This window comes from Tachypleus tridentatus, unplaced genomic scaffold (assembly GCF_004210375.1).
Source record: "Tachypleus tridentatus isolate NWPU-2018 unplaced genomic scaffold, ASM421037v1 Hic_cluster_1, whole genome shotgun sequence".
Classification (NCBI taxonomy): Eukaryota; Metazoa; Arthropoda; class Merostomata; order Xiphosura; family Limulidae; genus Tachypleus; species Tachypleus tridentatus.
The window spans coordinates 19,792,749-19,805,630 of record NW_027467777.1 but is presented as its reverse complement, the minus strand read 5'-3'; the positions used below and the strand labels follow the sequence as shown (position 1 = coordinate 19,805,630).

Below are 12,882 nucleotides of genomic sequence, written 5' to 3'. Positions count from 1 at the left end.
AGGTAATATGGTGCTTATTTGAATGAGTTTCAACCAATGAATTTGTATGTGATAGTAGCTTCTAGCAATGTAATACTGTATTTATTTAAATGATTTCTGATAAATGCATTATGTTAACAATGTAATATTGTATTTATTTAAAATAGTTTCTAACAAATGTATCATGTTAATCATGTAATATTGTACTTATTTAAAATAGTTTCTAAGAAATGTATCATGTTAATCATGTAATATTGTACTTATTTAAAATAGTTTCTAAGAAATGTATCATGTTAATCATGTAATATTGTACTTATTTAAAATAGTTTCTAACAAATTTATCATATTAATATAATATTGTACTTATTTAAAGTAGTTTCTAACAATGTATTATGTTAATGCAATGTTGTACTGATTTAAAATTGTTTCTAACAAATGTATCATGTTACTCTAATATTGTCGTTATTTAAAACAGTTTTTAACAAATGTATCATGTTAATCATGTAATATTGTACTTATTTAGAATAGTTTCTATCAAATGTATCATGTTGATCATGGAATATTGTATTTATTTAAAGTAGTTTCTAACAATATATCATGTTAATCATGTAACCTGTACGTTCATTTCCGTTACTTTTTAAAATTAAATTCTGTAACCCTAGCGACAGTGTGTTTCAGTTAGTGCAATATGAAGTAATAAATTACATCTGGTTTGGTTCCATTCCTTCAGGAAATAATAAACAATGTAAGAAAGTGAAAACACAGGGTACCGTAGCACACCCTGTCATACCAACAAGAACCTGTAGGAGGTTTTTATTACAACAGTAGCAAAGTAAAAACAATACAATTATAGTAGTGTCACATAAACCCTTATGTTCTTCTCTGCCATTGAGTAATCAGTATACAAGAACAAAGTGTATATTAATACTTGTCTTCAACATTGTAAAAACTACCTTCAACATTATACACCTGTCTTCCACATTCTGTCACCCACCTTCAACATTATACACCTATCTTCTACATTCTGTCACCCACCTTCAACATTATACACCTACCTTCCACATTCTGTCGCCTACCTTCAACATTATACACCTATCTTCCACATTCTGTCACCCACCTTCAACATTATACACCTATCTTCCACATTCTGTCACCCACCTTCAACATTATACACCTATCTTCTACATTCTGTCACCCACCTTCAACATTATACACCTACCTTCCACATTCTGTCACCCACCTTCAACATTATACACCTATCTTCCACATTCTGTCACCTACCTTCAACATTATACACCTATTTTCCATATTCTGACACCTTTATTCATAAATAACAAGTTTGTGTTTGGCACTACCAGAACAGATACCTTTATTCATGAATAACAAGTTTGTGTTTGGCACTACCAGGACAGATACCTTTATTCATATATAACAAGTTTGTGTTTGGCACTACCAGGACAGACACCTTTATTCATGAATAACAAGTTTGTGTTTGGCACTACCAGAACAGACACCTTTATTCATGAATAACAAGTTTGTGTTTGGCACTACCAGAACAGACACCTTTATTCATGAATAACAAGTTTGTGTTTGACACTACCAGAACAGACACCTTTATTCATAAATAACAAGTTTGTGTTTGGCACTACCAGGACAGACACCTTTATTCATAAATAACAAGTTTGTGTTTGGCACTACCAGAACAGACACCTTTATTCATGAATAACAAGTTTGTGTTTGGCACTACCAGGACAGACACCTTTATTCATGAATAACAAGTTTGTGTTTGGCACTACCAGAACAGACACCTTTATTCATAAATAACAAGTTTGTGTTTGGCACTACCAGAACAGACACCTTTATTCATGAATAACAAGTTTGTGTTTGGCACTACCAGGACAGACACCTTTATTCATGAATAACAAGTTTGTGTTTGGCACTACCAGAACAGACACCTTTATTCATGAATAACAAGTTTGTGTTTGGCACTACCAGAACAGACACCTTTATTCATGAATAACAAGTTTGTGTTTGACACTACCAGAACAGACACCTTTATTCATGAATAACAAGTTTGTGTTTGGCACTACCAGAACAGACACCTTTATTCATGAATAACAAGTTTGTGTTTGACACTACCAGAACAGACACCTTTATTCATGAATAACAAGTTTGTGTTTGGCACTACCAGGACAGACACCTTTATTCATGAATAACAAGTTTGTGTTTGGCACTACCAGGACAGACACCTTTATTCATGAATAACAAGTTTGTGTTTGGCACTACCAGGACAGACACCTTTATTCATGAATAACAAGTTTGTGTTTGGCACTACCAGAACAGACACCTTTATTCATGAATAACAAGTTTGTGTTTGGCACTACCAGAACAGACACCTTTATTCATGAATAACAAGTTTGTGTTTGGCACTACCAGAACAGACACCTTTATTCATGAATAACAAGTTTGTGTTTGGCACTACCAGAACAGACACCTTTATTCATGAATAACAAGTTTGTGTTTGACACTACCAGAACAGACACCTTTATTCATGAATAACAAGTTTGTGTTTGGCACTACCAGGACAGACACCTTTATTCATGAATAACAAGTTTGTGTTTGGCACTACCAGGACAGACACCTTTATTCATGAATAACAAGTTTGTGTTTGACACTACCAGGACAGACACCTTTATTCATAAATAACAAGTTTGTGTTTGGCACTACCAGGACAGACACCTTTATTCATAAATAACAAGTTTGTGTTTGGCACTACCAGAACAGACACCTTTATTCATGAATAACAAGTTTGTGTTTGGCACTACCAGAACAGACACCTTTATTCATGAATAACAAGTTTGTGTTTGGCACTACCAGAACAGACACCTTTATTCATGAATAACAAGTTTGTGTTTGGCACTACCAGGACAGACACCTTTATTCATGAATAACAAGTTTGTGTTTGGCACTACCAGGACAGACACCTTTATTCATGAATAACAAGTTTGTGTTTGACACTACCAGGACAGACACCTTTATTCATAAATAACAAGTTTGTGTTTGGCACCACCAGGACAGACACCTTTATTCATAAATAACAAGTTTGTGTTTGGCACTACCAGGACAGACACCTTTATTCATAAATAACAAGTTTGTGTTTGGCACTACCAGGACAGACACCTTTATTCATAAATAACAAGTTTGTGTTTGGCACTACCAGGACAGACACCTTTATTCATGAATAACAAGTTTGTGTTTGGCACTACCAGGACAGACACCTTTATTCATAAATAACAAGTTTGTGTTTGGCACTACCAGGACAGACACCTTTATTCATAAATAACAAGTTTGTGTTTGGCACTACCAGGACAGACACCTTTATTCATAAATAACAAGTTTGTGTTTGGCACTACCAGGACAGACACCTTTATTCATGAATAACAAGTTTGTGTTTGGCACTACCAGGACAGACACCTTTATTCATGAATAACAAGTTTGTGTTTGGCACTACCAGGACAGACACCTTTATTCATGAATAACAAGTTTGTGTTTGGCACTACCAGGACAGACACCTTTATTCATGAATAACAAGTTTGTGTTTGGCACTACCAGGACAGACACCTTTATTCATAAATAACAAGTTTGTGTTTGGCACTACCAGGACAGACACCTTTATTCATGAATAACAAGTTTGTGTTTGGCACTACCAGGACAGACACCTTTATTCATGAATAACAAGTTTGTGTTTGGCACTACCAGGACAGACACCTTTATTCATGAATAACAAGTTTGTGTTTGACACTACCAGGACAGACACCTTTATTCATGAATAACAAGTTTGTGTTTGGCACTACCAGGACAAACACCTTTATTCATGAATAACAAGTTTGTGTTTGGCACTACCAGAACAGACACCTTTATTCATGAATAACAAGTTTGTGTTTGGCACTACCAGGACAGACACCTTTATTCATGAATAACAAGTTTGTGTTTGGCACTACCAGGACAGACACCTTTATTCATAAATAACAAGTTTGTGTTTGGCACTACCAGGACAGATACCTTTATTCATGAATAACAAGTTTGTGTTTGGCACTACCAGGACAGACACCTTTATTCATAAATAACAAGTTTGTGTTTGGCACTACCAAGACAGATACCTTTATTCATGAATAACAAGTTTGTGTTTGGCACTACCAGAACAGACACCTTTATTCATGAATAACAAGTTTGTGTTTGGCACTACCAGAACAGACACCTTTATTCATGAATAACAAGTTTGTGTTTGGCACTACCAGAACAGACACCTTTATTCATAAATAACAAGTTTGTGTTTGGCACTACCAGGACAGATACCTTTATTCATGAATAACAAGTTTGTGTTTGGCACTACCAGGACAGACACCTTTATTCATAAATAACAAGTTTGTGTTTGACACTACCAGGACAGACACCTTTATTCATAAATAACAAGTTTGTGTTTGGCACTACCAGGACAGACACCTTTATTCATGAATAACAAGTTTGTGTTTGGCACTACCAGAACAGACACCTTTATTCATGAATAACAAGTTTGTGTTTGGCACTACCAGAACAGACACCTTTATTCATATATAACAAGTTTGTGTTTGGGACTACCAGAACAGACACCTTTATTCATGAATAACAAGTTTGTGTTTGGCACTACCAGGACAGACACCTTTATTCATGAATAACAAGTTTGTGTTTGACACTACCAGAACAGACACCTTTATTCATGAATAAGAAGTTTGTGTTTGGCACTACCAGGACAGACACCTTTATTCATGAATAAGAAGTTTGTGTTTGGCACTACCAGGACAGACACCTTTATTCATAAATAAGAAGTTTGTGTTTGGCACTACCAGAACAGACACCTTTATTCATAAATAACAAGTTTGTGTTTGACACTACCAGGACAGATACCTTTATTCATGAATAACAAGTTTGTGTTTGGCACTACCAGGACAGACACCTTTATTCATGAATAACAAGTTTGTGTTTGACACTACCAGGACAGATACCTTTATTCATGAATAACAAGTTTGTGTTTGGCACTACCAGGACAGACACCTTTATTCATAAATAACAAGTTTGTGTTTGACACTACCAGGACAGATACCTTTATTCATGAATAACAAGTTTGTGTTTGGCACTACCAGGACAGACACCTTTATTCATAAATAACAAGTTTGTGTTTGACACTACCAGGACAGATACCTTTATTCATGAATAACAAGTTTGTGTTTGGCACTACCAGGACAGACACCTTTATTCATGAATAACAAGTTTGTGTTTGGCACTACCAGGACAGACACCTTTATTCATGAATAACAAGTTTGTGTTTGGCACTACCAGGACAGACACCTTTATTCATAAATAACAAGTTTGTGTTTGGCTCTACCAGAACAGACACCTTTATTCATAAATAAGAAGTTTGTGTTTGGCACTACCAGGACAGACACCTATATTCATGAATAACAAGTTTGTGTTTGGCACTACCAGGACAGACACCTTTATTCATAAATAACAAGTTTGTGTTTGGCACTACCAGAACAGACACCTTTATTCATAAATAACAAGTTTGTGTTTGGCACTACCAGGACAGACACCTTTATTCATAAATAACAAGTTTGTGTTTGGCACTACCAGAACAGACACCTTTATTCATAAATAACAAGTTTGTGTTTGGCACTACCAGGACAGACACCTTTATTCATAAATAACAAGTTTGTGTTTGGCACTACCAGAACAGACACCTTTATTCATGAATAACAAGTTTGTGTTTGGCACTACCAGAACAGACACCTTTATTCATAAATAACAAGTTTGTGTTTGGCACTACCAGAACAGACACCTTTATTCATAAATAACAAGTTTGTGTTTGGCACTACCAGGACAGATACCTTTATTCATGAATAACAAGTTTGTGTTTGGCACTACCAGAACAGACACCTTTATTCATGAATAACAAGTTTGTGTTTGGCACTACCAGAACAGACACCTTTATTCATGAATAACAAGTTTGTGTTTGGCACTACCAGGACAGACACCTTTATTCATAAATAACAAGTTTGTGTTTGGCACTACCAGGACAGACACCTTTATTCATAAATAACAAGTTTGTGTTTGGCACTACCAGAACAGACACCTTTATTCATAAATAACAAGTTTGTGTTTGGCACTACCAGGACAGACACCTTTATTCATAAATAACAAGTTTGTGTTTGGCACTACCAGAACAGACACCTTTATTCATGAATAACAAGTTTGTGTTTGGCACTACCAGAACAGACACCTTTATTCATAAATAACAAGTTTGTGTTTGGCACTACCAGGACATTATAAAATGTTTGTACTTAAGATTTTGTAAACCTTTCTGGTTTTTGTTGCAATCCGAAATACAGGAATCCCGTATGTTGGTCTTGAAAAGTAGGTACTAGCTCACTAGGTTTTATCTTATATACTACCTACCAATGTTTTTGCTGTACACAGTAATATTTTAATTTAGGTCTTCGAATGGAAGATAAAACAAGAACTGAGTAGTTTTCAAACCACGTATTAACCTGTTTGAATCTCTTGCACCACGATACCGTTACGTGTTGTGTGGAAGTCAGTTAGTAGACATAAACATGGCGTAACATAAGGGATGCTTAACGTCAGTAAAACGTGTCATGAATCACGAGTAGAATTATGCACTCAGTAAACTACAACACAATATGACATATATATGACGTTATAATGTGACGGTCAATCCTACTATTCGTTGGTAAAGTAGTAGCCCAAGAGTTGGCGGTGGGTGGCGATGACTAGCTGTCTTCCCTCTAGTCTTACGGTGCTAAATTAGAAACGACTAGCGCAGATAGCCCAAGAGTAGCTTTGCGCGAAATTCAAAAACAAACAAAAAAACAAATCTTCAAACAGAACACTTTCAGGGATCTGGTGGAAGTACATCTAGAAAATACTGTTTTCCCATTATTCTGTACGATCTCTTGTAGAAATGATCACCGACACTCTGAGAACAGCTCAAGAGTGACCATAGGTACTCTTATCTAAACCTGTAACTGTGGGTCTACTGGCCAAACCGTGGCTGGACTTCACAAGTAAACCATTCCGATTTCAAAGTAAGTCTGTTGTTGAGATCATTGTATCAAGTAAAGTCGTGACCAGTTAGACTGTTTCTAGATAAAGAACCTAACAAACTGTTGGTTAGAAATTCCATGAATTAAGTGTTTATTATAGAACATGATACACTGGCCATTTAACACACGAATAAAAGTTATTTTGGTTGTGAGAATTTTACAAATAAATTAAATTTATATTCGTTTGTTTGTTTGAAGTTGAGCACAAACATACCCAATGGATTATCTGTGCTCTGGTATCCAAACCCAGTTTATAGCGTTGTAAGTCCACAAACATCCTTTGTTAACTGTGTAACTATGGAGACGTCTAAAATTAGTTATTTCATTATACATTGTTATTCTTATAATGTTACACGTTTTATTTTTATTTGGACCTGAATGAAGAAAGGATAACATTTTTTAAATATATATATTTGTCCGTTAAACACTGAAAACTCACTATCGTATGTCAGAGCGTGAAACCTCGTTTTCGAGTATAGCACGTGAGACCTTGTCCTCGTGAAGGACATCAAGGTAACACTACTAACCTAACCTGTTAATCATTACTGCCTGATTTTTAATATGCAGAAACTGTTCATCTGAGTTAAAACTGCCCCATGTTTGTTTTTGTGTACACCAGAACACTCGTAAACTTAATTCAATGCGTTTTGAATCTCTGTCCAATCAGCGTGTTTGTTACTGGAATCATTAATAGTGTCCATAATTCTAGTGTTAATTGTTCTAGTTGCTTATAATTAATGATCGTAGTGCACTGAAGAAGCCTAATCTTCGTCTTGAAATCATCTTAACCCTTTTATCTTCTTCAACCAAAACTATTACGTCATAAGGAACAATCGTCTGTTTTTATCTTATTCAACCAAAACTATTACGTCATAAGGAACAATCGTCTGTTTTTATCTTATTCAACCAAAACTATTACGTCATAAGGAACAATCGTCTGTTTTATCTTCTTCAACCAAAACTATTACGTCATAAGGAACAATCGTCTGTTTTTATCTTCTTCAACCAAAACTATTACGTCATAAGGAACAATCGTCTGTTTTTATCTTCTTCAACCAAAACTATTACGTCATAAGGAACAATCGTCTGTTTTTATCTTATTCAACCAAAACTATTACGCCATAAGGAACAATCGTCTGTTTTTATCTTCTTCAACCAAAACTATTACGTCATAAGGAACAATCGTCTGTTTTTATCTTCTTCAACCAAAACTATTACGTCATAAGGACCAATCGTCTGTTTTTATCTTCTTCAACCAAGACTATTACGTCATAAGGAACAATCGTCTGTTTTTATCTTCTTCAACCAAAACTATTACGTCATAAGGAACAATCGTCTGTTTTTATCTTCTTCAACCAAAACTATTACGTCATAATGAAAAATCGTCTGTTTTTATCTTCTTCAACCAAAACTATTACGTTATAAGGAACAATCGTCTGTTTTTATCTTCTTCAGCCAAGACTATTACGTTATAAGGAATAATCGTCTGTTTTATCTTCTTCAACCAAAACTATTACGTCATAAGGAACAATCGTCTGTTTTTATCTTCTTCAACCAAAACTATTACGTCATAAGGAACAATCGTCTGTCGTTAGCTACGGAGAAATGCTTAACACAGGAATATTCTAGCGGGAAAGAAAAAAAATTCCTTACTTAACTGGAGGTTCGAAATGCCTAGAACCTAATCATTCTTACTGGAACATTATTTTTATATAAAACAAAACAAAACAGAATTAACCTGCCAACGATAAGTTAGATCGATTTTCAAAGGGTACTGGATGCTCTAAGCTTTGGAAATTGGATTTATGAGGGTTCTATCTATAGTCAGAAAAGAAGACAACGCAATAGATTATAACTTACGAGGTTCACTTGTGTAAACCATTTACCAAAGACGCCTACCTGATTAGCTTAGTGAAGATACTTAAAGCATCATAAAGTTACTGTAATGTATACTGTAGTCAAGCGGACACAGAACGAAAGTCGGAAACTCATTAGAAACCCAGTTATTGATCACTGTTGTTACAAAGTAATAAATTAATAACTTTATTAATATTAAATCAGGAAATATTCTTCCATTTGTGCATATGAGCCACCTGGAGGTGTTAACACGTAATACTGCAAGCGAACTCAGTGACGAAAAATATCAAATTAAATTTTAATCGAATATAAGATAAAAACGAATTTCTGTTGTTTTTAATCAGGCTGAAAAGTTAAGTTCATAAATAATAAATATTTTTTTATAAATTATTTAGATTAATAAACAAATTAAACTGCTGGAATAAAACTTTGGCTCAGGGGTGTAGACCAGTGTTAAACAAAGGGTGTAGAAGTCCACTTTATTCAAATTAATGCTGTGACGTCACTAGTGTTTGTCAAATTTAAACCTTCAATAAAATAAGCTCGTTCGTTATTGAGATATATTTATCTCTAAGAAGATAGTGGAAAAAAAACTAAATGTACTTACGACTTCCGTTAACAGCTTTATCCATTGAGGTTTATGTAAAAATTCAAAAAACTTTAAGAAAGAAATGAAGGTCCTACGTTTTTCTTTTCACACAATTTTATATATACACACACACACACCAAAAGAAAAATTGAACGATGCAGTCGCTCATTTTTTGTTCACACAATCCTATAGCCCTCGAAGAAGCACAGTGGCATGTCGTCAAACTTACAACTCTAGAAACCGGGTTTCGATACTTGCAATGGGCAATGCATAGCTGGCCCATTGTGTAACTTTGTGCCTAACTTCAAACAAACAAACATAGAATTATAAATAAGCACACCAAAAGAAACACTGAACGAGTCAGTCGCTCATGTTTTTGTTCACACAATATTATAAAAACATACAAAACCAAAAGAAACACTGAACGAGTCAGTCGCTCATGTTTTGATTCACACAATATTATAAAAACACACAAAACCAAAAGAAACACTGAACGAGTCAGTCGCTCATGTTTTGATTCACACAATATTATAAAAACACACAAAACCAAAAGAAACACTGAACGAGTCAGTCGCTCATGTTTTTGTTCACACAATATTATAAAAACACACACACTAAAAGAAACACTGAGCGAGTCAGTCGCTCATGTTTTTGGTCACACAATCTTATAAAAACACACACACTAAAAGAAACACTGAACGAGTCAGTCGCTCATGTTTTTGTTCACACAATATTATCAAAACACACACACTAAAAGAAATACTGAGCGAGTCAGTCGCTCATGTTTTTGGTCACACAATCTTATAAAAACACACACACTAGAAGAAACACTGAGCGAGTCAGTCGCTCATGTGTTTGGTCACACAATCTTATAAAAACACACACACTAAAAGAAACACTGAACGAGTCAGTCGCTCATGTGTTTGATCACACAATATTATAAAAACACACACACTAAAAGAAACACTGAACGAGTCAGTCGCTCATGTGTTTGGTCACACAATCTTATAAAAACACACACACTAAAAGAAACACTGAGCGAGTCAGTCGCTCATGTGTTTGGTCACACTAATCTGATAAAACACACACACTAAAAGAAACACTGAACGAGTCAGTCGCTCATGTGTTTGGTCACTAATATTATAAAACACACAAAACCAAAAGAAACACTGAACGAGTCAGTCGCTCATGTTTTGTTCACACAATATTATAAAAACACACACACTAAAAGAAACACTGAGCGAGTCAGTCGCTCATGTTTTTGGTCACACAATCTTATAAAACACACACACTAAAAGAAACACTGAACGAGTCAGTCGCTCATGTTTTGTTCACACAATATTATCAAAACACACACACTTAAAGAAACACTGAACGGTCAGTCGCTCATGTGTTTGATCACACAATATTATAAAACACACACACTAAAAGAAACACTGAACGAGTCAGTCGCTCATGTGTTTGGTCACACAATCTTATAAAACACACACATTAAAAGAAACACTGAACGAGTCAGTCGCTCATGTGTTTGGTCACACAATCTGATAAAACACACACACTAAAAGAAACACTGAACGAGTCAGTCGCTCATGTGTTTGGTCACACAATCTTATAAAACACACACACTAAAAGAAACACTGAGCGAGTCAGTCGCTCATGTGTTTGGTCACACAATCTTATAAAACACACACACTAAAAGAAACACTGAACAAGTCAGTCGCTCATGTTTTGGTCACACAATCTTATAAAAACACACACACTTAAAGAAACACTGAACGAGTCAGTCGTTCATGTGTTTGATCACACAATCTTATAAAAACACACACACCAAAAGAAACACTGAATCGACCACTCAAGAATGGTTCAAACCAAGCACCCAGATATCGTAAACAACCAACGGAAATCTTCCAACAGGAAAATACCAAAATACCGACGATTCCAGACCGTATTAGAAGAAACACGAAGACGGATTCAGACAACCCGACTCAGAAGAAGACAACACCCATTGTTAGCAACACGCCAAGTTGCAGTAGTTCAAGAAAGAAAAAGGACAGTTCCTGCCACACTTCAATCCCAGTTCCACAGAACTCAACAACCAGCCAGACTCAAACCATTACGAAGATAACCATCGACGCGACAGCACAAACTGAAAAACAATCTACCTCCACGCAGAAAACTCAAACCAAAATCTCGAGAAGAAACAAAGCATCACAGACCAGCGAAGAACAACTCACCGAAGAACAGCCAGTAGTTCCACCACCAAGGCCACGTTTCTCAGTTGCACCAATGGGCTTCAAGTGTGGAAACAAGTTCATGATGAAGTTGCCACCCGATCTACAAGACTGCAGCTAACAGTTTTCATGTACACCATCAACGTAGTTCATCAGTTTTTTTTTTTTGTTTTTTTTTATTAATTTTGTGTTGTTGTTTTTTTGTTTTGTTTTTTCTTTCCCAACTACTTCCGGGCACGGTCTGGGTAGACTATTCGGCGCCCAGGCCGTGAAAGTGGGTTTTCTCGGGGTACTCCCGTTTCCCCCCACAGCAAAATCTCTGGCATCGGACCTGTAGGTCCCAGCCTCATTCTGAAAAAGGCCGTTTACCCAGTCAAGGGTATCTAATCAATTACAGTAAATTTTAAAAAACCAATTCGCCAGCCGCTAGGGTTCTCCATCCTCGAGCCAAAGTCTGGCTCACTTCACTTTCGCTGCTTTCGTCCAGTTCTCCCGTCCTTCCTCTCACTCACAAATACTTTTGAAATGTTAAAAATAAAGTAAAAACTCCATGGATATTTTAAAACATTTCTCACGTAAGGGGACGAAGAGGAACTATAAAGTTCCTGAACACCCCAGTTGGAGAGAGAACTCTTCTGATTTCTCTCTCTCTAAACTGAACCCCTGCCACGTTAGTTTAGTTAGTTAGTTTAGTAAACACTGAACGAGTCAGTCGCTCATGTTTTTGGTCACACAATCTTATAAAAACACACACACTAAAAGAAACACTGAACGAGTCAGTCGCTCATGTGTTTGGTCACACAATATTATAAAAACACACACACTAAAAGAAACACTGAACGAGTCAGTCGTTCATGTGTTTGGTCACACAATCTTATAAAAACACACACACCAAAAGAAACACTGAGCGAGTCAGTCGCTCATGTTTTTGGTCACACAATCTTATAAAAACACACACACTAAAAGAAACACTGAACGAGTCAGTCGCTCATGTGTTTGGTCACCCACTTTTATAAATCACACACACTAAAAGAAACACTGAACGAGTCAGTCGCTCATGTTTTTG

General features: G+C 35.8%; 2 protein-coding genes across 2 annotated transcripts in view; one reads left to right on the top strand and one right to left on the bottom strand.

Moving 5' to 3' along the window:
- LOC143241697 (lachesin-like) overlaps positions 1–12,882 on the top strand; it is a 385,365-nt gene that overhangs the window by 73,755 nt on the left and 298,728 nt on the right. The window lies entirely within an intron of this gene.
- The window catches only part of LOC143241987 (lachesin-like), a 126,881-nt gene that overhangs the window by 15,418 nt on the left and 98,581 nt on the right, over positions 1–12,882 (bottom strand). The gene's annotated exons all lie outside the window — the stretch shown is intronic.